This window comes from Megachile rotundata, chromosome 1 (assembly GCF_050947335.1).
Source record: "Megachile rotundata isolate GNS110a chromosome 1, iyMegRotu1, whole genome shotgun sequence".
Lineage (NCBI taxonomy): Eukaryota > Metazoa > Arthropoda > Insecta > Hymenoptera > Megachilidae > Megachile > Megachile rotundata.
The window spans coordinates 8,929,337-8,953,802 of NC_134983.1; the positions used below are offsets into that span (position 1 = coordinate 8,929,337).

Below are 24,466 nucleotides of genomic sequence, written 5' to 3' on the forward strand. Positions count from 1 at the left end.
AAATTTGTAATTTAGATGTTCCTAAATTTCTCAGCTTTTAAACTTGAAGTGTACCCTATCGTCCGTCGGAGAAAGCGGGGTCTATGAAATTTTACGACATTCAATTCGATATCCAAATAACGAAATCGATTTTACCTAAATACAGTCGAGTCTGTTGAAAGTACTTGAACTGTCAGGGGTCTTTGACCGAGTCTGGTTCTAACCCGACACGTTCAGCCACTTTTTCAAGATCGAAGGAACAAAAAAGTCGACATGAAAAGTGTGAGAGCAAAGATGAACTTTTCGAAGCTATTAGTAAATTGAAGCTAAGAAAAGCGATCGATGGAAGGGGGGTAAATGAATAATGGAGTCGAATGGAGATAAATACGGTCGACCTCCGGTCGGTACTCAATTAAAACGCTTTTATCGCTTCGAAGAACCGGATTCCCTCTTGAAAAACGCTCGCAACGTTTTAATCCGCTTAGAGATCAGCCGCGAGATTATCGCGTGCAGCTGGACGATTCAATAATAATTATTCTTTTCAGGCTGTGTGTCTCAACATCGACTATTTTCCCATTGACGGTCCATCAACGGGCTTTTTACGATTTGTCGAATGGTATCATTCGTTACGAATTACGTCGTTGATGGAGAGGGTTGTTTCATGTTGGGTCCGCGAGAAAAAGTTCATTTTATCGATCGACATTTTGTTTCCCCGTTTCGACATAGCCTCGTGTTTTTCTGATAATCAAAACACGAGACGAGGCAAACGATAACGAGCAAAAAATCAGCGAGATCTTAATGCAACATGCGATTAAAATAAATTGGTAATCGTAACAGAAATTCATGTATTATCGAAACGAAAGCGCGTTTCGTTTTAGTATCGTTCGGGGAATGTCTCGCGACAAGAAATCGCGTAGAAGGTTTGCTCAAGGCTAGCCTTTCAATTAGATCACGATACTGGGTTACTCGTAGGTGCATCCACGTTCATAATTAGTGCGAGGATTTTTTTTAGATCATGTCGAAGACGCGCATTGCCGGCCACAGGTATCTTTGGTATTCCGCTTTGAAGTTTTACCGAGTGAAGGAATCGCAGTTACTGGGTTGTTGCGTTTGGAGAAAGATTCCATTTATCTCGTTGAACAAACGAGGCCTCGGAGATTAATGAAACAAGCATGGTACACACCGATATGTATCGAGAGATATTTCATTTTTTATTTACAACGAACGTATTAAACCTCTTTAAAGCGACTATGTGCTGCGTTGGAAACTTCAGATGAAAGATTTCAAAACTAATCTCCGATTCTTTCGAAGTGTTAGCGTATATATCCCCGTCCAAAGTTCATTGAATCATGAACCGCGTTATCGGTTATTCGATTGATTAAACCGATCGCGATCGCTCGAAATCGAGTAACTATTATCGTTCCATTCCGGTCACTTGGATTACGGCTGGTTTCTTAACTAGTGGATCAGCTTTCCGGTATTTTAATTATTAGCGATCATGTAACGGACCAGTTTGATCCATACATCGTGCCGGGATAATTAAAATCTCGAATCACTGATCAATTTCAACGCTCCATCAAGAACTCTTAGCAACAAATTCATCTTCTATTCAGTTTGTAATTTTTCTATCAAATTTAAATTTTAGATCGGAATCTCGCGTTCTTACATCAATCAAAGTGACTGTGTAGGAGTCTTATTTAATCCGTTGCAACGTTCGAGTTACCATGGTTACATAATGCAACGAGCAAAATAAAAGAAACACAGACGTAACGGTAATGATGTTGCGGTAACAACTTCATATCCGTGTACACAATATGTCGGAAAAATTTTTCGGGAGTAAAAGAAAAACGTGTCGAAAGATAAATTCTTTTCACCGGCAATAAATTTCATAATCTTTTCTCGAACTGTCTCGTTCGTTCAATGTTTCACAAATCGCATCAACGTTATCTCTCGCATAATAACAGGGTACCATTTATAGAATACACGCGATGGACATCTCTTGCCCGGAGCTAAGCATTGTCCTTTGTAAAGGTTCCTAACAGACGTCCATGTAACGCTAAAAATCAACCGGCACTATCGTTCGCCATATTTCATCGTGCACGCTTTTCGTGCGATACTTCGTTCCATATTTCAGGCTTATCAATGTGTGCCCAGAAGGAAGCTCCGTCTACGCCACCAGCCAATTATAATCTGATTTTTCAGCAGAATGCACCGAGGAATCCTTAGCCGTTTTTATACTGACCCATAAATAACGTAGACGCCGTGAAATTTTTGTCGATGGCCATTTTTTAGCGTACCTTGCTTCGAGGCGAGAGCAACGTTGATTTTATGGCTACATTATTATTTCTATCATCGATATCATGAATTCGGAATTTTTACATCAAATTTTTTACATTGTCTTTTACTCTTTGTATTGCAGCAGTTATTAAGTTGATACTGAATGGTATATTTGAGGTTGAGTAATTTTAGGTTAAGTTAGGTTAGGCTCATTGTAATGGACATTGTTATAATCTTTTACTCTATTTGCAGTGTAACAGTTATTTATTGCAATTCGATATTGAATAGTATATTTGAGATTGAGTAGTAATTTTAGGTTATGTTACATTAGGCTGATTATTATAATAGACATAGTATGTTATAATCTTTTACTCTATTTACAGTCTAACAGTTATTAATTGCAGTTTGATGTTGAATAGTATATTAGAGATACAGTAATAATTTTAGCTTATGTTACATTAGGCTGATTATTATAATAGATATAGTCTGTTATAATCTTCTACTCTGTTTATAGTGTAACACTTATTTATTGCAATTTGATATTGAATAGTATATTTGAGATTGAGTAATAATTTTAGTTTATGTTACATTAGGCTGATTATTATAATAGATATAGTCTGTTATAATCTTGTACTCTATTTGCAGTGTAACAGTTATTAATTGCAGTTTGATGTTGAATAGTATATTTGAGATTGTAAAGTAATTTTAGCTTATGTTACATTAGGCTGATTATTATAACAGACATTGTCTGTTATAATCTTTTGCTCTGTTTGTAACAGTTCCACTTGTCAAGTAGATAAAAACCAGTGATAAACAGTTAAATATTAAAGTCGCGCGACATAGTTCAAAATATGAAGGTGAATAACCAAGCAATATTTCAGATTTGCAATGATTATTAAGTGAACCGGTACGGTATAAATAATGGTGTTAAAAATGATGTAGACAGGGGAAAACGAATGCGTGGAACTCGGACGAAAGTGAGAATCCGAGTGAATCAAGGAAGGTTTTGTGCCTCAGAGGCCATGCGGTATCCTTGAACCATCCACCTGTTCCCTTGGAACGTTACGCTCGGATTATCTGATCGTAATAACAGGACGAGCACACCGATTGCTGGTGAGGTTTAATTGCAACGAACTGCAGCATCACGTGCGTTTCGAGGCATGATAGTGGTCGGATTTAACGCTTCGTACGCTCGAGATCCTTTCGAGATTTGTGTCCCTGGATTGTTTTTCATTAGAAATCAATCGCAGATACATAATATCACGTGCTATGGAATTGTCAATGTCTCGAGAGATTTTGTTGATCTTTGAAGCTCGTTAGCGAAATCCCGAGTGAAATTTCCGATGAATTATTAATTGAGCAACGCAACGGCACGCGAAGAAATTCGAGCACGAAAATGGAAGCAATCGAAAAAGGCAAGCACGATGAAAGTGAATCGAGGAAGTTAAATCTTCCATCGGAAGTTTGATGTCTTTTTTGAGAAACACTCCTAGGAAAAGAAATTAAATTGAGGAAGAATCTTCGTTCAAAATTTTAATTGCGGACAGGCAATGAAATCAGATCAAAGAATTAATAATTATCGATCTAACTGTTCTTCGGGAGATATTAATTATAATTTGCGATGAAAACTTCTTTCTCTTTTAAGCAAGAAATGTACGAGGAAGCACTAAAACTTTTGATTGAAGTTTCGATATTTTCTCTCTGAGCGGAGATGGAAGCAAGGCAGTAAAATTAAATTGAGGAAGAAGAAATTGCTAATCTTTGACTGTAAACTCTTGCAGTAATTTTTTCTAATTAGAAATAAAAGCGTTCAGAGTTAGAACAGATTGAATACTTTCGAACTCATCAAAATCCAGATCAAACTTGCAGAATTAATATTAAAATTTTCTACCCACAAAATATATTTAATATAATACTATATGTATATGTATACTACAGATATTTATAACATCTTTTATACATATCGACGTATTTTGTATATCAATATCTACACGTAATCTGTGCGATCCACAGTGTATGCCATATTATTGAAGTTCTCAGACTTCATAAATTTTTAAGTGAAGTTTCATGGAAATTTCGTTTTTATTCTCTACTCACGTTTCGCCGTTGTGGATATATCTGGCTAGTCGGTATCGAAAATCGATCACGAGGGATCGTTTTAGCTCACACGCATTGCAAACGCTTCGACCGCAAATTCCTATGTAAGTGACTTAAGTGGTCGATTTGGCTGGCATCGAAGAAGTATTAGCTGCGAACGATCGCCTCTCCCTTGTTCTCTCATTACACGCGTGCCTTGGATTTTTTATGCGAGCCGAAAGTATCGGACAAGAAATTTCCTATAAAATTTTATCCGCTCGGAGACGATGTCCGATTATGATAGGAACAATTGCGTCAAACTTTCTCCGTTGAATTTCCGTCAGGAATTTGAATTATGGAACCGAGTATCGCGCTGAAATGCCTTTAATTGTGACTTTCGAAACGTTGCATGCGAGTTATTCGGTCGTAGATAAGGGTTTATATCGAGCTTGATTAGAGTGCAATTTACTGGGATTTTAATAGGCGTTATAACTGGGTTGTTGATATTTAATCTGCGATCGGGAACGTGATAGTAGGTGAATCATGAGATACAGAATCTTTCAGATATTGGCGATCGAGGGTGCAGTTGTTTGAAAACTAGTGACTGTTGCTAATGTACTGCAACTCTTTTTTTATGACTTATATTCCATATTTTTATGTTTCGATATTTCTACATTTTCTCTACAGTTCCACCTAAATTTCTAAATTTAATTTAAGAGTAAAAAAAAAGATGAAATCTCATCATTCACCCATAAAACAGCCCAGTGTCCATGAGTTTTTCGGCAAGCAGCCAACTCGACCATCATCGACGCTATTCACGAGCCATAATGAATTTAAAATGCCCTATCAAGTTACCCCATCAAGCCAGCTTATCAGTTTAAATTTTTGGCCGAGCCATCTTGAAAAAACGACATCAAGATTGCAGCAAAGTTCGGACCAACCCACAAACACGGCGTATAAAAACTAAAACGAAGACAGGGCCAGCGTGAGAGAAGCAATAAAGCAGGGCGTTGGAGGCTGGCATCCATCAGGACGATACGTTTTTCACGAACCGTGGCAGCACCCTGAAATTTAGGGCGTGCTGCCATTCCGACGGTAATTGCTGACCAGCAACGGATAATTAACACGGCATTAAGGAGTTATCTCGGCAAATCTATCGTCGGAGTCGGGCTCGAAACGCCTCTTCGCCGTTCAAGCCAGATGTTCGCCTAGTCTGAGTTACGAGCCACTCTCACGCCAGCTCGCCACCATGGAAAAGTGTCTGTCGTTTTGCCGAGCTATCTCCACTACGTGGCTATCTCTAAGACTGTTTAATTGCCTTGACAAAATTACGGCAGCTCGTTATTGCTGATAATGGAACGAACGCCGGTGTCTTGCTTCGGATAATCCTGTGGGACGACAATGAATTGAATTATTGTTTGCACTGTTCGTTTGTTTGTCATTGCAATCGAGGTTAAATTTGGAATAGGATGATGTATCACAAGATTTAATTTGGAAATGTTTATATTGGCAAAATGTGTTATATCGTGTAGCAAACCTTTTAGTTCCATAATCACATAATTTTCTACATAGTTTTATGATCCAAACGAAGATTGTTCAGAAGGGTTGTAGAAATAATAGTACATTTGTAATCAAAGTAAAATTATTACCAAGTCAGATACAAGAATTTATGCAGAAACCAATGCATAAATGCAAAAGTGAAAAACAGAAATTAGCACCAAATTCGCGGATAAAAAATTATAAAATCACAACCGTGCATGATTAATTACGAGGTCCTGGTCCCGATAGCGTTCAATGAACCGCAGGTCCGTCACTTGTATCACTCACGATTTCTACACTTTCTACGGTGGGTCATTGCGATGCAGGAGACGTCCAGCGGATGATTCAGCGTCTCATTTCCCGGGAAACCGGCAGGAACGATAACCTCTCGAACCCTTACGTGTCGGTTAATTTCCTCGGAACAGTTGTATCGATGCCATGAGAACGCCAAGTGCTTCGTTCTCGTAATGCGGTTATTAATTATACGTGACAGCAATGACGATTGAAATACAGAGGCGCAGGTTGCACGACGGAGATTGAGCGATCAGGGATCAGCCGAGTTTACGTGCAGTCCTATCATTTCGTCTTGCAAGATTGATCGCGTGCTATATCTGTTGCAATGTAACGAGAATTAATTTCGATGCTGTGTTGAGTGGAATTCGAAACGTGTTATTGCAGGGAAAGTTATGCAAGGTTTCGTTTATGACTGCGGATGCTGGGATTTAGGGAGTGTTGGAATGTTGCAAGGTGGAGTGATTAGAGATCTGGGGGTATCGGGTTGAAGGAATGTTTGAATGTAGAGTGATTGGGATATAGGAATATTGAGACGTAGGGTATTTGGGACGTAGGGATACTGGGGCGTAGGGTAATTGGGATGTAAGGTAATTGGGACGTAGGGATATTGGGATGGAGGGATATTGGGATGGAGGGATATTGGGATGGAGGGATATTGGGATGGAGGGATATTGGGACGCAGGGATATTGGGACGTAGAGATATTGGGACGCAAGGTAATTGGGACGTAGGGTAATTGGGATGTGAGGTAATTGGGACGTAGGGATATTGGGACGTAGGGATATTGGGACGTAGGGATATTGGGACGTAGGGATATTGGGACGTAGGGATATTGGGACGTAGGGATATTGGGACGCAAGGTAATTGGGTCGTAGGGTAATTGGGATGTAAGGATTTTGAGATGTGGGGATATTGGGACGTAGGGATATTGGGACGTAAGGTATTTGGGGCGTAGGGTAGTTGAGACGTAGGGTAATTGGGACGTAAGGTAGTTGGGACGTTGGGTAGTTGAGACGTAGGGTAATTGGGACGTAGGGATATTGGGACGTAAGGTATTTGAGACGTAGAGTAATTGGGTCGTAGGGATATTGGAACGTAGGAGCATTGGAACGTAGAGTAATTGGGTCATAGGATAAGTGGGTCGTAGTAATTGGGATGTAAGGTAATTGGAACGTAAGGTGACTGGAACTTAGAGTAATTGGAACGTAGGGCAATTGGTAAGCAGAGTAATTGGAACATAGGTACACGGGGCGTACAGTAATTGAGACATCGAGTAATTGTGATGAAGGGTAATTGGGACGTAGTGTAATCGAGATGTAGAAATATCGGGGTATATGGTATTTGGGACGTAAAATAATTGTAACATAAGAATATTAGAACATAGAAATATGTGAACATACGAATATTAGAGCGTACAATATTTAATACATAAAATAATTGAGACATAAAAATATTTGAGCATAGAGTAATTAGTATGTAAGGTGACTGGGACGTTAAATAATAAAAACGTATTGATCGAGAAATAAAGTAAGTAGAATGTTGGATAATGAAAACGTAGGATAATTAAAACATAGGATAATTAGTGTTATTCCAATTGATCTAAGTGCATTGGTTTCTAAAAATATTGCAATGTATCAATCTACATATATTACAAAATAATTCTACTAATAAATTCTACGTTGATCATATCAAACAAATTCAACACTAATCAAAGCTACTAACTAGTTCCTAAAATTCGCTCAAATAATTATTCGTGGATAAATTAAAATTTCACACAGTAGAAAGCAATTAGTGTCAAATATCGGTGTACCATTAACTCGAATGCAGAAAAGGCATCCAACTGAAGAAGATTTATATGGTATTTGGTTATGTAAAGATGTTAGGATATGAATTTCGAGGAGATTAGATTACGAGTCCCTTCCGTGTCGGTACGGCACGATCGATCATTTTTAAACTCAATATCGTAAATCGCCGTGGTCAGTTAGAGCTTAGACAACCATTTTTGGCGAACGCGTTGCCAGCAGCAAGCATTGCCGGGCTTGACCTTTATGGGCATCGTTACGAATCACCGTGAAATCGTCCTGGAACGAACGCGGAGACGCGATGCCGCATCCTCACGTGAATTATGCACACAAGCTAACCGTACTTCCTCCTGAACTTTCTCTGATACAGCCACCGACATGGTCGCCTTTAAAGCGTCGCGAAACACTCAGCAATTCAGAATCCACGAAATTCAGTTATATTTCAAGGTTTTTAGTTTTATTTTAGATTTTTGGAAGTTTTTTATGTTTGTAAATTTCTGGATTTATCGGGTTTCTATATTTCTGAATTTCTGAGCTTTCAAATCTCTGAATTTCCGAATTTCTAAGCTTTCAAATTTCTGAATTTTGGAATTTCTAATTTTCCGAATTCCTACATTTCCTAACCTTTAAATTTCCGAATTCCTTCATCCTCAAATCCCTACATTTCCTAACCTCTAAATTCCCGAATCCCTCCATCTCCAAATCCCTACATTCCGTAATCTCTAAATTTCCGAATCTCTACATTTCCTAATCTCTAAATTTCCGAATTCCCACGTCCCCAAATTCCCACATGCCCTAATCTCTAAATTTCCAAATCCCTACATTCCCTAACCTCCAAATTTCCGAATCTCTACATTCCCTAACCTCTAAATTTCCGAATTCCCACGTCCCCAAATTCCCACATGCCCCTAATCTCTAAATTTCCAAATTCCCACATTCCCTAACCTCTAAATTTCCGAATCTCTACGTTTCCTAACCTCCAAACATCCGAATCTCCATATTCCCAACTCCCTACATTTCCAAATCCCTAAACTCAAAAATTTCTAAATATCCCAGTCTAAAAATATCCTCACAATTAAAAATTCCACTCCGTCTCACAAAGAAATTCCTCCATGATCGAACAAATTCCAGTACAATATCAATACTCTACACAACGATTTAAATTTCTCCATAGGGTCCACCATCGATCATTTCTAAAGCGCCATTGTTACACCGTGAAATGTTCTCACGTAATTGGAAGAACGTTTACCTTGATTCGTTGTTTATCAAGCGTTTATGCAAGATTATCGTGCTCGGTATTGCAAATAACCAGCGATCCTTTTTTTCGTATCAAGACTCGCTGTCGTTATTCGCCTTTCGAATCGCATTTAATGTCCCGCGAAGCTTTCGCAAGCGTGATGATTTCACCTGGTACATCGTGTACCTATCAAGCAAACCTGAAAGCACTTAAGAGCGATCAAGTAGCCAAGGTGCGTACTACATGTCTGTGGATCTCTTCTCACGGTGGTTCGATCGTCGTTGAAATTACCGACGATTTCTCTCTCAGCCTGTGTCTACTCCCACTTGTTAAACAAGGTCTTCAGATTTTGATTGTGAGATTAATAGAAGCAACTTCGAAACATCGGTTACTAAATATGAACCGTGAGTGTTTAAGGATAGTCGGGAAAATTGTACTTTTGAGTGGATGTGGTTTTATGGCTTGTAATTTTTATAATTCCTTTTTTTTCAATTCTTAGGTTTCTACGTTTTTTAAGTTACGAGTTGAGGAGTGCATGGTCTTTGAATTTTCCAATTTGTATGTTTTTAAATTCCCAAAATCTAAAATTCTCAATTTTTCAATTTTTTCACTTTTAATTCTTCAATTCTTCAGTTCTTCAATTCTTCAATTTACAAATTTTTGTATTTCTAAATTTTCGATTAACAAAATTTTGCATCCTTAAATTTCACATTCACAAACATTAACATTCTTAAATTTCACGTCTGAAAACTTTTACTTTCTTGAATGAACAAATTAATCCTTTTTCCAACAATATGAAATAGGTATTTTTATCTAAATCCAAACTGCTATACATAAGATATATAAACATCATGAAACAGATAATAACAATTAATATGAAAAAGATCGAAGCAAAACCGTCAAGTGCAAAAAGCTAAAAAGTTTCAAACTTCTTGCGAAAGAATTACCCTATCATCCAAGAACCAAAAGAAAATCCATACTTTCGATCCAAGAGTGCCTTCACAGAACTTTGCGATGAAAGCCCCGAAGCCTACTCGACGCACGCATAAAAGATTTTTCCAAACGCAGCTATGGATCAATAAATGGTATAGAACAAAAGGAAAAGGTGGGAACGCCTTAGGCGCGAACAGGCGAGCCAACGCAACGGTACAAGGGGATGGAACGAATCGTTTAAGCTAAAGGTACGTAGGCACGTTCGACAAGAGAGACGAATCGCCGAGGTCGGAGGTCTCTGATAGATGTTCTCAGATAAGGATGCATGCTATCTCGATTTCAGCGGTGCCCATCGGTGCACACGCGTTCTCGCTGGATTGAAATCCAGTATTGCGTTTCACCAGGAAGCGCAAGGATTCACTTCGATCGAGAACGTGGAATGTGGATAATATGTGGCAATCGGATCGTAACTCTTGTAACTATTCTGAATCGTTGCGAGCGAATCGCTGCATGCAAATTGATCCTTTTTCCATTGTGTAACAACCAGAAATTGGATATTGCGTTGATAACGACTAATGTGTACGTGCTTTGCTACTGCAGTAGCTGGATCAACTCTTTATGGCGCACTTTTACATGGAATGTTGATATGAGACGCGATTGTACTGTGGTACTGGGCGCTATTTGATTATATGACGGTAGATTTCAGTTTAGTGAAACAGTAATGTGGTATAGGATGTAGGTCGTATGTAGGTCAGCAAAGACAGAATCACCATATTAAGGCTCTGAACAGGCCACTGCAGACTCATGCATCTATGAAGTCGGCTTGAAAGAACCGACTTCATCATGTAATTTATGTGATCAACCACTATCAACTCTTCGAATGTGAACCATACTCATTTCCACGAGAAGAAAGTACAAAATAGAACCACGGTTACAGTCACAACTGTACCATCGCAAGAACATATTGCAGCAACCCTGTGGTGCTGACTATGTACAATAAAACCTGCATTAATTTTATTATTCCATCAAAATAATAAAAATTAAACCTGCATTTGAAACAACATATCAAAGTCAATCCCAGAGTTGGTGCATACAGAGGCTGACCCAAGTGTTTTGAGGAGCTACGACTACGATTGGCCAGAATAGAAATATGGACGCCTGTCACGTGTATTGTTATAACAGCTGTTATTGTCATTATTCTTGTTTGTCAAAATACTGGAAGTGTTCACGGCGGGGATAGTGTCTTTTACTCTATGACGACTACGTGCTAACTCGTGGGTTGACATAGTTATTAAATTGAAACTGTTCAATCACGTAACAGTTAACATCACAACGGTGAACATCAAGGAAATTCTGCACATATCGAATGAAGAAAACGGTAATATAATAGTAATATTAAATTGAAACTGTACAATCACGTAACAGTACACATCACAACATCAAGGATATTCTGCATATGTCGAATGAAGAAAACAGTAATATCGTAATAGTAATATTAAAAATTGAAATTGTACAATGACATAACAGTTAACATCACGTCAAGGAAATTCTGCATAAGTCAAACGAAGAAAACAGTAATATCGCAACAGTTATTGAAATAGCACGTATTTCTACGACAAGAGCTACTTGTTGCATTAAGGGAATCGTAGATGAAGTGACACCACACGCGGCCCCCGAACACGATAGAGCAAGTGTCGGAAGCTATGTACGCGATAATATTATCCTGCTACACAATATCGTAACATAAATGTGGTGCTATTGGCGTGGCTTACGTTACATCGGAACCAGTCGAGAAACATAGCGCGCATTATTATGAACACGAGCGTAATTTATGCAGCGAGCTTCTGCTCGTGAGCCGAGCAGCTTCGACGTTTCCCTGAGAAAATCGCTTCGTTTCTTGCACAGAGAATTCCAGCCGCGACATTTGCGAGCGTAATGGCGCGTTCGTCTATCCACACTTCCTGAAGACGGTTTTCTATCGTTTCTGATATTACGGCCAGCTGAAACTCGCGAGGATCTCATTCTTGTCGCTGCGAGTTACGATATTCTAAGCGATAAAGCTGTTCGTTTCGAGATCCGTGAACGATTTATTTCGCAGATGAATGAATTGGCGATGAAATATTACGGTTGCAAATATTCGAGTTTTTGCGCTATCTTGGGGTTTAGTCATACTCAACTTGCCGAAAATTTTGTAATCTGTGTTGGAAAATTTTCAGAGTTGTATAGTTACGAATTCATAAATTTATGATTCAATGTTTCAAATGTTCATTTTCAATGTTTCAAATTTCCTTGTTTAGGAATTTGAAGTTTAGAAAGTTCAAATTTACTGATCTACAAATTCATAAATTCACAACTTGTATATTTTCAAAGTTGGGAATCTAAAAATTCAAAAACGTGCAACTATAGAAATCTACAAATATCAAAACAAATTTTCAAAAGATTCCAACTAAAATTTGATAGTTGAATACTGTGTACTCAGAATTCCATTCATGCATCCCTCCTCATAACTCTATTATGCCTACAGCTCAAGCGGCCATATATCGAGACTCCACCGTAGACAGCAATTAACAAACATATTGATGCACTCAGCTGCATTATAATAATTATAATTCAGTATTAAATAATCATTATTCAGTATTAAATCATATTATTATAAACTATACTCTATTTGAATCAGTCTCTTAAAAAATCGTCGTTTAACAATCATCAATTACTATCAACATTTCTTATAGAAACCATGAACGAAAGCGACTTAAGTATTAATTATAGAGTTAATTGAATAGTAATAACAAGTTGAGTTCATTGCTAATTCTCCTGTGTTTTTCTTTCTGTTACAGGTATTATATAACATTTTGCTTCCATCAGTGCGCACAGTTAGGATACCCAAACGATAAATCATAGGATCATGTAAGTTTGCGATTCAAGTTATCCTCTGTTAGCGTTGATGGATCATTCTGTCTCAATTGGAGCTCGTTCTCGAGCAAATACAATTTATAACTAGTACCTGTTCTTTAACACAATTTGCACCGCGGCAAATTTAAGGTGTGTGGTGAATGTCTGAAACTAGCCACAGAATTCTAATTAGTACATTCCTGAAATCTTATAAATCTTTGTGGTAATGAATATTGGAAGATTTCAGAAATTGTTTAATAAGATTATTTATAATTTATAGTATAAATTATTAAACAGATTTTAATGATATTAAATGTACTAGGGGTAGAAGGTTATGGTTCATATATATTTTTAATATTTTTGGATGAGTTTATTCTGTCTCAAAATTTAACTAACAAGTGCCTAGTTTTTCATCTTATAACGTTGTCTTAATAAACATTGGAGTCACCTGTAATTCATGAAGCAGTGTGTATTAAGTACTGTTCCACTGAAAATACAGAAATTGATATCAAGTTTAAATGACGTATACAGGGTGTCTCACAACTAGTGGAGGTCCCTGAAATGGGGGCTGACGTGATTCTGAACAAGATTTCCTTTTGCAAAAATGGGGTTTGAAGCTTCGTTTTTGAATTATTAAGGAAAAACACGGACCAATTGGAGCGCGAGGATTACACATGAGCAGACGGCAATGGTTAATATACAGGGTGTCTCACAGATAGTGTAGGCACCAATCAGTACTAATGAGAGTCGTGTACCAATCAGAGCGCGAGGATTACGCGTGCGCAGACGGCAATGGTTAATATAGAGGGTGTCTCACAGTTAATGTAGAGGTACCAATCAGTACCAGTGAGAGTCTTGCACCAATCAGAGCGCGAGGATTACACGTGGGCAGACGCGAGAGCGGTAGCTTCGAGCCTATCGGCTGAGCGCGCGTAATCCTCGCGCTCTGATTGGTCCGTGTTTTTCCTTAATAATTCAAAAACAAAGCTTCAAACCTAATTTTTGCAAAGGGAAATCTTATTCAGAATCACGTCAGCTACCCCCCATTTGAGGGACCTACACTAATTGTGAGACACCCTGTACATTAAATCGTTGCATTACGCACAGTACAAAAATTTATAAAAACGAAAGGAAACATTATGTTACAACAACGTAAACTACTAATCATAAGACACCTCAAGTACAAAGAAGGAAACGAAATGTTGAATTTCGCAATTGTACCCGTACTTTCATTTCAGAATTTATAGCGATAGGAAAAAGCTTATTCGTTCTAGTGATAGACGTGCAAGAACGATCGGTCGAAGTTCCAAATGATGGAATATTCTTTGTTTCACATATGAATGACAGATGAATACGTTATCGGTGCAGGCGTTAACAGTTATTTCCGACAGTTCTCAAAACAAACTATGCCTCGGGTAAATTAATTGCCTTGCATAACTCGACTAGCCTCGTGGAACTTGCGATAGCAGCGAGCCAGTTCTATCCCCGTTTTGTGGCCACGATACGCGCATAAATAACCGGTAAGTATCTTTGGAAATCGTTCGTGCGTTCGCGTGAACATGCATCACGAATGCACGGGTCCGTTTCCCATGAGTTTCACCGGCTATAATGGTCTTCAATCGTGGAAAACGATCGCCGGGCAGCGTAATGGAATTAACGCTTCGATTCAGGCTGTCGATCGAATTTTTCATTTTTCTTCTGGACAGTGATTTAATTTCTGCGTGCGGACAATGGTTCAGGTGCTGCGAACATTATTGATACTTTAATAGATACAATTATTGACGCGTATAATTTTTAACTTCTTTTTTTATTTGGTGTGGGTTGGAGCAAGTTTTGGATCGATGGTATAAATTTTGTCAGGAGTTAATTAGGTTACTGCTTCTATTAATGGTCTCAAAGTTATACAAGAAATGAAAATTTTCAAGTTTGGAGAAGTTTCAGCAGTTTTGATTATTGTAGAACCTAAGTAATATGTATTAAAAATCAACATAACTACACGAAATATTCCTAAAGACATTTTAAGTCTTTGACTAACAAATTGCTTAATTTGCCACTTTCAGTGAATTAAAATAAACAATTGCTTTTCTCTGTTTCAAATGACAAAATAAACAATTGCATCATTATTAAAGAATGCATTCTTCGGAAGAGAGGAGAAAGTTACATGAAAAGTTAATGCCCACTGCAAAGTGCTTTGTCAATGATAAACCGTTACATCCTTCCAAGAAAATCGGAGTTTTCCTTATCACGTCGCGAAATGGCACTTTTCTCGTCGTACGACGAGCAAAGTGCTGTTCTCTGTCGACCGCCTTACATAATTAGCGAACGAATAAGCGATAACGAACGTCGGAGAAGACTCGGTCTTCTGTACTTATTCGTGACCTCGTTACGATCGGTTTGTTCTCTCGGTAGCGCCAATGTCGGCTAATCGCTCGTTAGCGATGACTAAAGCCGATCTCGCTGTAACGAGGCGAAATCGATTCTTCTTCTCTGTGCATCACGATCCTGTCTTTGCGAAACCTAACGAGTGGTCCCGTATCCTCATCAAATTCAATTTTCCATTCACTGTCGTCACGATTTTCATTTTTCTCGTATTCCACTTCATTTATCTCTTATGATATTTTAACGTCTATTATGCACGGAGAAACGTGTCTATGTTGTTAGTCTCAGTGCCTATTAACAATCTTGCATTAACTCAGCTGCAAAATGCATGTCTTTAATACTTTTGGTCTTTGATTCCTTATGTGAGATGTAATTTTAGTATTTATGGAAATGTTACTGTATCAATACGCAGGCACATTCATGTCAGATATATACAACTGCAGCGATCCACCGATATATTAGTCACTGTTTCAATCTGCCAATCAATCTGTCAATGACTGTATCAATCTGTCAATCAATCTCTCGTCAATCGATATATCAGTCTATCTATTTATCAGGTCATGAATCTGTCAATCTATCAATCTATCGGTCTGTCAGCCAATCAGTCTTTCAATTTATCAATTTATCAATTTATCAATTTATCAACTTATCAACTTATCAACCCATCAATTTATCAACTTATCAACTTATCAACTTATCAACTTATCGACTTATCAATTTATCGACTTATCAACTTATCAACTTATCCACTTACCAACTTATCAATTTATCAATTTACTAATTTATCAATTTACCAATTTACCAATTTACCAATTTACCAATTTACCAATTTACCAATTTACCAATTTACCAATTTACCAATTTACCAATTTACCAATTTACCAATTTATCAATTTACTAATTTACCAATTTATAAATTTACCAATTTACCAATTTACCAATTTACCAATTTACCAATTTACCAATTTATCAATTTACCAATATATCATTCTATTAATCTACCAATCCATCAATCCACCAATCCACCAATCCACCAATCCACCAATCCACCAATCCACCAATCCACCAATCCACCAATCCACCAATCCACCAATCCACCAATCCACCAATCCACCAATCCACCAATCCACCAATCCACCAATCCACCAATCCACCAATCCACCAATCCACCAATCCACCAATCCACCAATCCACCAATCCACCAATCCACCAATCCACCAATCCACCAATCCACCAATCCACCAATCCACCAATCCACCAATCCACCAATCCACCAATCCACCAATCCACCAATCCACCAATCCACCAATCCACCAATCCACCAATCCACCAATCCACCAATCCACCAATCCACCAATCCACCAATCCACCAATCCACCAATCCACCAATCCACCAATCCACCAATCCACCAATCCACCAATCCACCAATCCACCAATCCACCAATCCACCAATCCACCAATCCACCAATCCACCAATCCACCAATCCACCAATTCACCAATCCACCAATCCACCAATCCATCAATCCACCAATGCACTAATCCACCAATCTGCCAATCTATCGGTTTATCAGTCTATCAATGAGTCAGTTGAATTTTAATTTATGAAATGTCTATTCATGAACATTGCATTTGAAATTTCATGTCCAATAATTACCATCGGAAGCAAATTTTTACTTATCCGAACAGAGTGAACCTACTCTCTGTATTTCATGTCATGTTTTTTACGACCTGCCAATTAACAACCGTCGAAATCGACTTAGTCACGGAACGAACAACGGATCATAATTAAACTATGAATCTCAACAAACGATAACTATCTGACCGATGACTTTGAAGTTCGATAACCTTCAACGTTAATCGGCAAACGGATACACCATACTAGCAGGTAGTCATTAATTTGACGGGAGTAGACGATGTTTTAACATTATCATCATAATCATCGCAAGGATGTTCCCGTTATATCCTGCGAGTCCGATCGTGGGAATAACGAGGCTCGTTTCGTAGCCGAAGAATCAATAGCCATCGATATTTGGTCGTGTCTGGTCGTTTTCGATCGACACCGCGATACAAATCGGATCATAAATCACGGGAATAATTGAAATTGCGGTAAACTCAACGCTGTACCGTTTCCTTCTGTTATCCAGCCGTTATGCAACTTTTGTGACGTAAATACGTCGATTAGGTTCAACGATCACAATCGCGCCGGTGAATCATGAAACTTCAATACAATGACCGAATCGATCGACCTCGTGAAAATCAATAACCCTTTTTTTGGGGGGGAAATTGCGGGGAGTCTGTGGAAATATGTGTCGTTTATCAGAACACTTGAAAACGGTTAATTCCTAAATTCCAAATTCGTATATCCTCAAATATCTAATTCCCTAAATTCCTAAATCCCAAATTCCTTAATCTTCAAATTCCTGAGTCCCCAAATTCCTAAATCCCCAAATTCCCAGATCGCCAAATTTCTAATCTCCTAAATTTTTCAATCTTCACATTTCTAAATCCCTAAATTCCTAGATTGCCAAATTTCTAATTCCCCAAATTCCTAAATCCCAAATTCCTCAATCTTCAAATTCCTAATCCCCCAAATTCCTTATTCTTCACATTCCTAAATCCCCAAATTCCTAGATCGCGAAATTTCTAATTCCCCAAATTCCTAAATCCAAAACTCCTCAATCTTCAAATTCCTAAACCCCCAAATCCCTAGATCGCCAAATTTCGAATTCCTCAAATTCCTCAATCTTCACATTCCTAAATCCCCAAATTCCTAGATTGCCAAATTTCTAATTTCCCAAATTCCTAAATTCCAAATTTCTCAATCTTCAAATTCCTAAATCCCTAAATTCCTGCATTTCTAAATTCGTAAATCCCTAAACTTCCCAATTGTCAAATCCCTTAAAATCCTCAGACACCAGATTTCTAAATCCTCAAATTTTCAACTTTCACAAAATTCCGCGAGAGTTCGCAAATACTCAAATATGTGACATAAGGATTCTTCGAATTTGCTTCTGTAGTTATCTAAGATCGTAATTGTGCATTACTTAACAGCTACTAGGTTTTAAAGAGCATTATTCAATCGTGAATCTTATTTAACGTGTAAGGTAGAAAGACGAGTTCACTTGAAACAATTAACGACTGATCTCATTTAAAATAATTAAAGAGAGATGTAATTTGAAATAATTAAAGAGAGATGTAATTTGAAATAATCAAAGAGAGATCTCGTTTGAAATAATCAAAAGTAGATCTCATTTGAAATAATCAAAGAAACATTCATATTAAAACTTCATTTCTTTCACTTTATTATGTTACATTCACCACGTAGCCTAATTTAATAACATTTAACGACACCTCGATTAATTGAATTTCTCCTTTTATTACAGACCTCTGCAAAGTGCATCGGTTAATTAATCTTCCCGGAATGATTGATTCGAGGAAAATTACATTTAGATCGTGCACAATACCAATTTTCGTTCCACGTGTGTGTAATTCACAAATTACTTCACATAATTAGGTACCTTCTATGATCGATTTTTAAGCGATTTAGGTCAATTTGAACGCGTAGTTTGTGTCGAGTCCTTCTCTTTGAAACCTCATTGCCTCTCCATTGCTTGCCAAGTGTAATCAAGTAGACGAAGTAACGAGCAGCAGCTATTTACATAAAAATATGAAATTCCAAACAGGTACAGCATATTTCTGTTTCTAGTATCGTCTGTATTTTTTTAGAGAACTCCGAGTTATCGTAAGACGTTGTACCGTTTTCTTGTGTACCGTTACGAATGCAGTGAACATTCGACTACTACTATTTAAGCTTTGATGAGTCATGTTTTAATTCTTTCAATAATTGTATTTCTTCGTTCTTTCAATATATTATATTTCTGGAAGGTTAGTGTTATAGAGTGGACTCTCGCTTTATGGCCCTGTGGTGCTGATGAAAGGGGTAATTTAAACAGAACACTTTCTCTATATTTTCAAATCATAATTTTCCAAATTTCTAAATTTTCAAATTTTCAACTTCTCAAATTTCTGAATTTTCAAATTCTCTAATTTCCAACTTCTCAAATTTCCAAATTTTCAAATTCCCAAACTTCAAAATTTCCATATTCCCAAATTCCCAAATTTCCAAATATTTAAATTCTCAAATTTCCAACTCAAATTTCCAAATTTTCAAATTCCCAAACTTCAAAATTTCCATATTCCCAAATTCCCAAATTTCCAAATATTTAAATTCTCAAATTTCCAACTCAAATTTGCAAATTTTCAAATTCTCAAATTTGCAAATTTCCAACTTCTCAAATTTTCAAATTCCCAAACTTCAAAATTTCCATATTACCAAATTCTCAAATTTCCAAATTTTCAAATTCTCAAATTTCCAACTTCTCAAATTTCCAAATTTCCAACTTCTCAAATTTTCAAATTCCCAAACTTCAAAATTTTCAAATTCCCAAATTCCCAAATTTCCAAATTTCCAACTTCTCAAATATCCAAATTCTGAAGCTTCCAAACTTCAAAATTTCCATATTCCCAAATTCCCAAATTTTCAAATTCTCAAATTCTCAAATTTCCAACTTCTTAAATTTCCAAATTTTCAAATTCCCAAACTTCAAAATTTCCATATTCTCAAATTCTCAAATTCTCAAATTTCCAAATTTCCAACTTCTCAAATTTTCAAATTCCCAAACTTCAAAATTTTCAAATTTCCAAACTTCAAAATTTTCAAATTCCCAAATTCCCAAATTCCCAAATTTCCAAATTTCCAACTTCTCAAATATCCAAATTCTCAAGCTTCCAAACTTCAAAATTTCCATATTCCCAAATTCCCAAATTTTCAAATTCTCAAATTCTCAAATTTCCAACTTCTTAAATTTCCAAATTTTCAAATTCCCAAACTTCAAAATTTCCATATTCTCAAATTCTCAAATTTCCAAATTTCCAACTTCTCAAATTTTCAAATTCCCAAACTTCAAAATTTTCAAATTCCCAAATTCCCAAATTTATTAATTAGTATACCAAGTATTAATTAGTATTCCCCAAAATCCCAGTAACAGTACAACTCCAATCCAACTCCCTCCACAAGCCAAATCCAACAACTGGTCACGAACTTTCCACGATTCCATAGTTGAATGAAAAATTCGCCAGCGAAACTCGTTTCCGTGGCAACGGAATTCTCGTTTGCAAAATGAATTACCGCGAATTAACGCTTCGCGCGTACACCAGCTGCAATCGTTCATAGGAAGCATTACCGCCGACTGACGCGTTTCGTGTAAACCCACCGGCCGTACACCTGCTTTATTAACGCGGTTGTATCTTCTGGAACCGGTGTAGGTCGCATAGACCCCTTTGCACGCCTCGGCTGACCTAACGAAGGAAAAGGAAAAAAAGGAAAAGAAACGAGAGAAAGAAGTGGCTGGGTTAAATTATCGGCATAGCCGGTGTCATGGTCGTGTGTATATTTTAGAGGCGAGCTTCGCTTGACTCCGTGATCTCTCCTCGAATACGTAGCCGGTGTTACCGTGAATGCATTGCCGTAGCACCTATAACGCCTGTCTTTTGTATAATCATAAATCTTACCACGGCGAAAAATCACCAGCTTATTCGCGCGAACGGATCGGATGTCCAGGGCAATGTTTATCCATTTACGGTTTCCTCGATAATTTACCCCGGTCGTTAGGTCGTGGAACAATTTTTAACCACGCAGAACTGTTAGATCCGATGGAACAGTGGAAAGGTGCATGTATCGTGAAATATGTGGCCGAGCCGAGATATGGCTGTTTGCTTTGTGAAATTCTTTGCGGGAGTAGGAATTCGATGGCGGCGCGCTTGCAAATTGCGAGAGTGAAACATGGAGTGCGAGCTCACGTGTACTGCAGGTTTCTTTTGATTGGGGATGCGTGGAAGACAAATATCTGCGCTTTGTTCTGGGAGATTAAATGTGTTGGAATTAGCTAGTATTCTTCTCTTGTGATCAATTTGAAAATTCAAAAATTTTTTGAAATTTGTATTGTCACATTTTAGAATTGACTAATTTGTGGATTTTTATCTTTATCGATTTTCCAGTTCATCAATTTTTAACTTCTGAGATTTTCGAATTTTTTAATTTCTAAATTTGTGGGTTTGTAAATATCCAAATTGCTGAATACCCAAATTTCAAAATTTACAAATCCACAAATCCTCATATTCTAAAATTCCTAAATTCCAAGTTCAAAAATACCAAATTCCTAAATCTTCAAATCCCTAAATCCCCAAATTCGTAAGTCTCAAATTTCTCAATCTTTGAATCCCTAAATCCCCAAATTCCTAAGTCCCAAATTTCTCAATCTTTGAATCCCTAAATCCCCAAATTCCTAAGTCCCAAATTCCTAAATCTTCAAATCCCTAAATCCCCAAATTCCTAAGCCCCAAATTTCTCAATCTTTGAATCCCTAAATCCCCAAATTCCTAAGTCCCAAATTTCTCAATCTTTGAATCCCTAAATCCCCAAAATCCTGAATTTCCAAATTCGTAAATCCCTAAACTTCCCAATTGTCAAATCCCTCTAAAATCCTCAGACTCCAGATTTCTAAATCCTCAAATTTCCAACTTTCCAAATTTTCAAATACTCAATGTCTAAATCTCTAAATTCTCGCAATTTCCCACTTTCTAAATTTCCTCATAAAATTCTCAAATCTCCCTATGTTATTGTACCGTTACAAATGTTTTCGTTTTCAAACGTTTTGAGCAGAGTTTAAGGAAATTACGTATGAATACGGATTCGCAATGATTCCAGAATAGATCGTTGATAAAAGGTATCCAGCGTAAGGTAGTAATTTACGAGAATCACGAAGTTATCGTGCAAATAGGGATTGAAATTATACAGATTTATCTTTTGCTTCTCATGATTGTACGGGTCGCGCAACATGTAAGTACACAAGTCGAACGAGACCAGGAACTTTCCCAAGCATTTAACACCCTCGTGAATACCGGCAAAAAGTGACAGATCTTTCGTTAAAGTTCTCTGTTCCTGATTTTCTAGCCTGATTTCTTAGGAAATGCTCTTTCCGTTAACTTCGGTTACTAAGAATTTCTATTAAACGCGTTAGCTAACCCTTGCGAAACGCGATCACGCCTCGAATAAACGTCGTGATTAATCTTCTGAAAATCTATCGAATTTGCATTTGTTCAACAACTTGGATAAAACAAACAATTTTTCGATTCGATAGAAATAAACCAGGCTATCGAATTTACAACGTTCGTGCATAATTCAGGATATACGAGGCGGGACACAAAAAAATACGAGACTAGGTGTGTAGTTTGAAAAAACAATGGAGTTGGTAGAAATTGTTTTGGTGGCATCATCTCGCACACATCCTCTATCCATGCTGCCAATTTCGATTTGATCCGTCATGTCATTTGGGAGTACTGCATTATTGAGTAAACACGAACAGCGAATAAACATCAAGTTTCTTGTAAAATTTCTTGAAATCTGTTGTAACATGTGATGAGACATGGATTTTTAACTATGAGCCAGAAAGTAAGCGCCAGTCGATGCAGTGAAAGTCTCCACGATCCTCAAAACTCAAAAAAGCACGCATGCTAAAATCAAAATTCGACATTAATGGAATTGCAATGATTGAGTGGTTTCCCAGTGGTCAGACTGTTAACCAACACTATTACATTGAAGTACTAAAAAGACTTCGTGAAAAAATGAGGAAAAAAAGGCCACAGTTGTGGAGCGATGGATGGCTGTTGCACCAGGATAATGCATCCGTTCACACGGCACTGTCTGTCAAGCAGTGGCTGACCAGCAAAAATATTACTGTGATGGGGCATCCTCCTTATTCACCTGATTTGGCTCCATGCAACTTTTGTTTATTTCCTAGAGTTAAATTTTGCTTAAAAGGAACCCATTTCATCTCAGTTGAAGAGGTTCAGGCAGAAACGGAGAATCTCCTGAAAGGACTTCCAAAAACCTCGCTCCAGAATTGTTACCAGCAATGGCAGCGCCGAATGCTGAAGGGGACTACTTTGAAGGCGATAATGTCAAGGAGGACTGATTCTGAAGATACAATGATTTATTCGACTAGTCTCTTTTTTTTGTCACACCTCGCATTCTACGAATTCCTTCGTCGAAACAGATCGCATCTTTTGCTTACGAATAACTCTTCAAGATATACTGGATGATTCACGGAACGTGTACCAACTGTATCAACTTTACATATATTGCCACGCTACATCGACACGAGTGATTTTGGCATGTGCTATATGACTATGAGTTATATCGTTTTGCGTAAGACTACCATGCGTTATATTGGCATGCGTTGTATCACCACGCGTTGTATCGCTACGCCTTGTATCACCACGCATTATATCGCCACGTGTCATATCTCCACGCGCTGTATCGCCACGTGTTGTATCATCACGCATTGTATCGCCACGCGTTGTATTATCACGCATTGTATCGCCACGCGTTGTATCATCACGCGTTATATCACCACGCGTTATACCGTCACGTGTCATATCTCCACGCGTTGTATCGCTACGTGTTGTATCGCAACGCATTGTATTGGCACGCATTATTTTGCCACGCGTTGTATTATCACGCATTGTATCGCCACGCATTGTATTATCACGCATTGTATCGCCACGCGTTGTATCATCACGCATTGTATCGCCACGCGTTGTATCATCACGCGTTATATCACCACGCGTTATACCGTCACGTGTCATATCTCCACGCGTTGTATCGCTACGTGTTGTATCGCAACGCATTGTATTGGCACGCATTATTTTGCCACGCGTTGTATTATCACGCATTGTATCGCCACGCATTGTATTATCACGCATTGTATCGCCACGCGTTGTATCATCACGCATTGTATCGCCACGCGTTGTATCATCACGCGTTATATCACCACGCGTTATACCGTCACGTGTCATATCTCCACGCGTTGTATCGCTACGTGTTGTATCACAACGCATTGTATCGGCACGCATTATTTTGCCACGCGTTGTATTATCACGCATTGTATCGCCACGCATTGTATCGCCACGCGTTGTATCATCACGCATTGTATCGCC

At 37.9% G+C, this 24,466-nt stretch overlaps 1 protein-coding gene and 1 long non-coding RNA gene across 3 annotated transcripts in view; both read left to right on the forward strand.

Moving 5' to 3' along the window:
- The window catches only part of LOC100880368 (Tie-like receptor tyrosine kinase), a 255,904-nt gene that overhangs the window by 105,196 nt on the left and 126,242 nt on the right, over positions 1-24,466 (forward strand). The window lies entirely within an intron of this gene.
- The window catches only part of LOC143265543 (uncharacterized), a 126,178-nt gene that overhangs the window by 56,631 nt on the left and 45,081 nt on the right, over positions 1-24,466 (forward strand). The window contains exon 3 of the long non-coding RNA XR_013040167.1: positions 12,974-13,043. This is a non-coding gene — a long non-coding RNA (uncharacterized LOC143265543). The remainder of the gene's footprint in view (positions 1-12,973; positions 13,044-24,466) is intronic.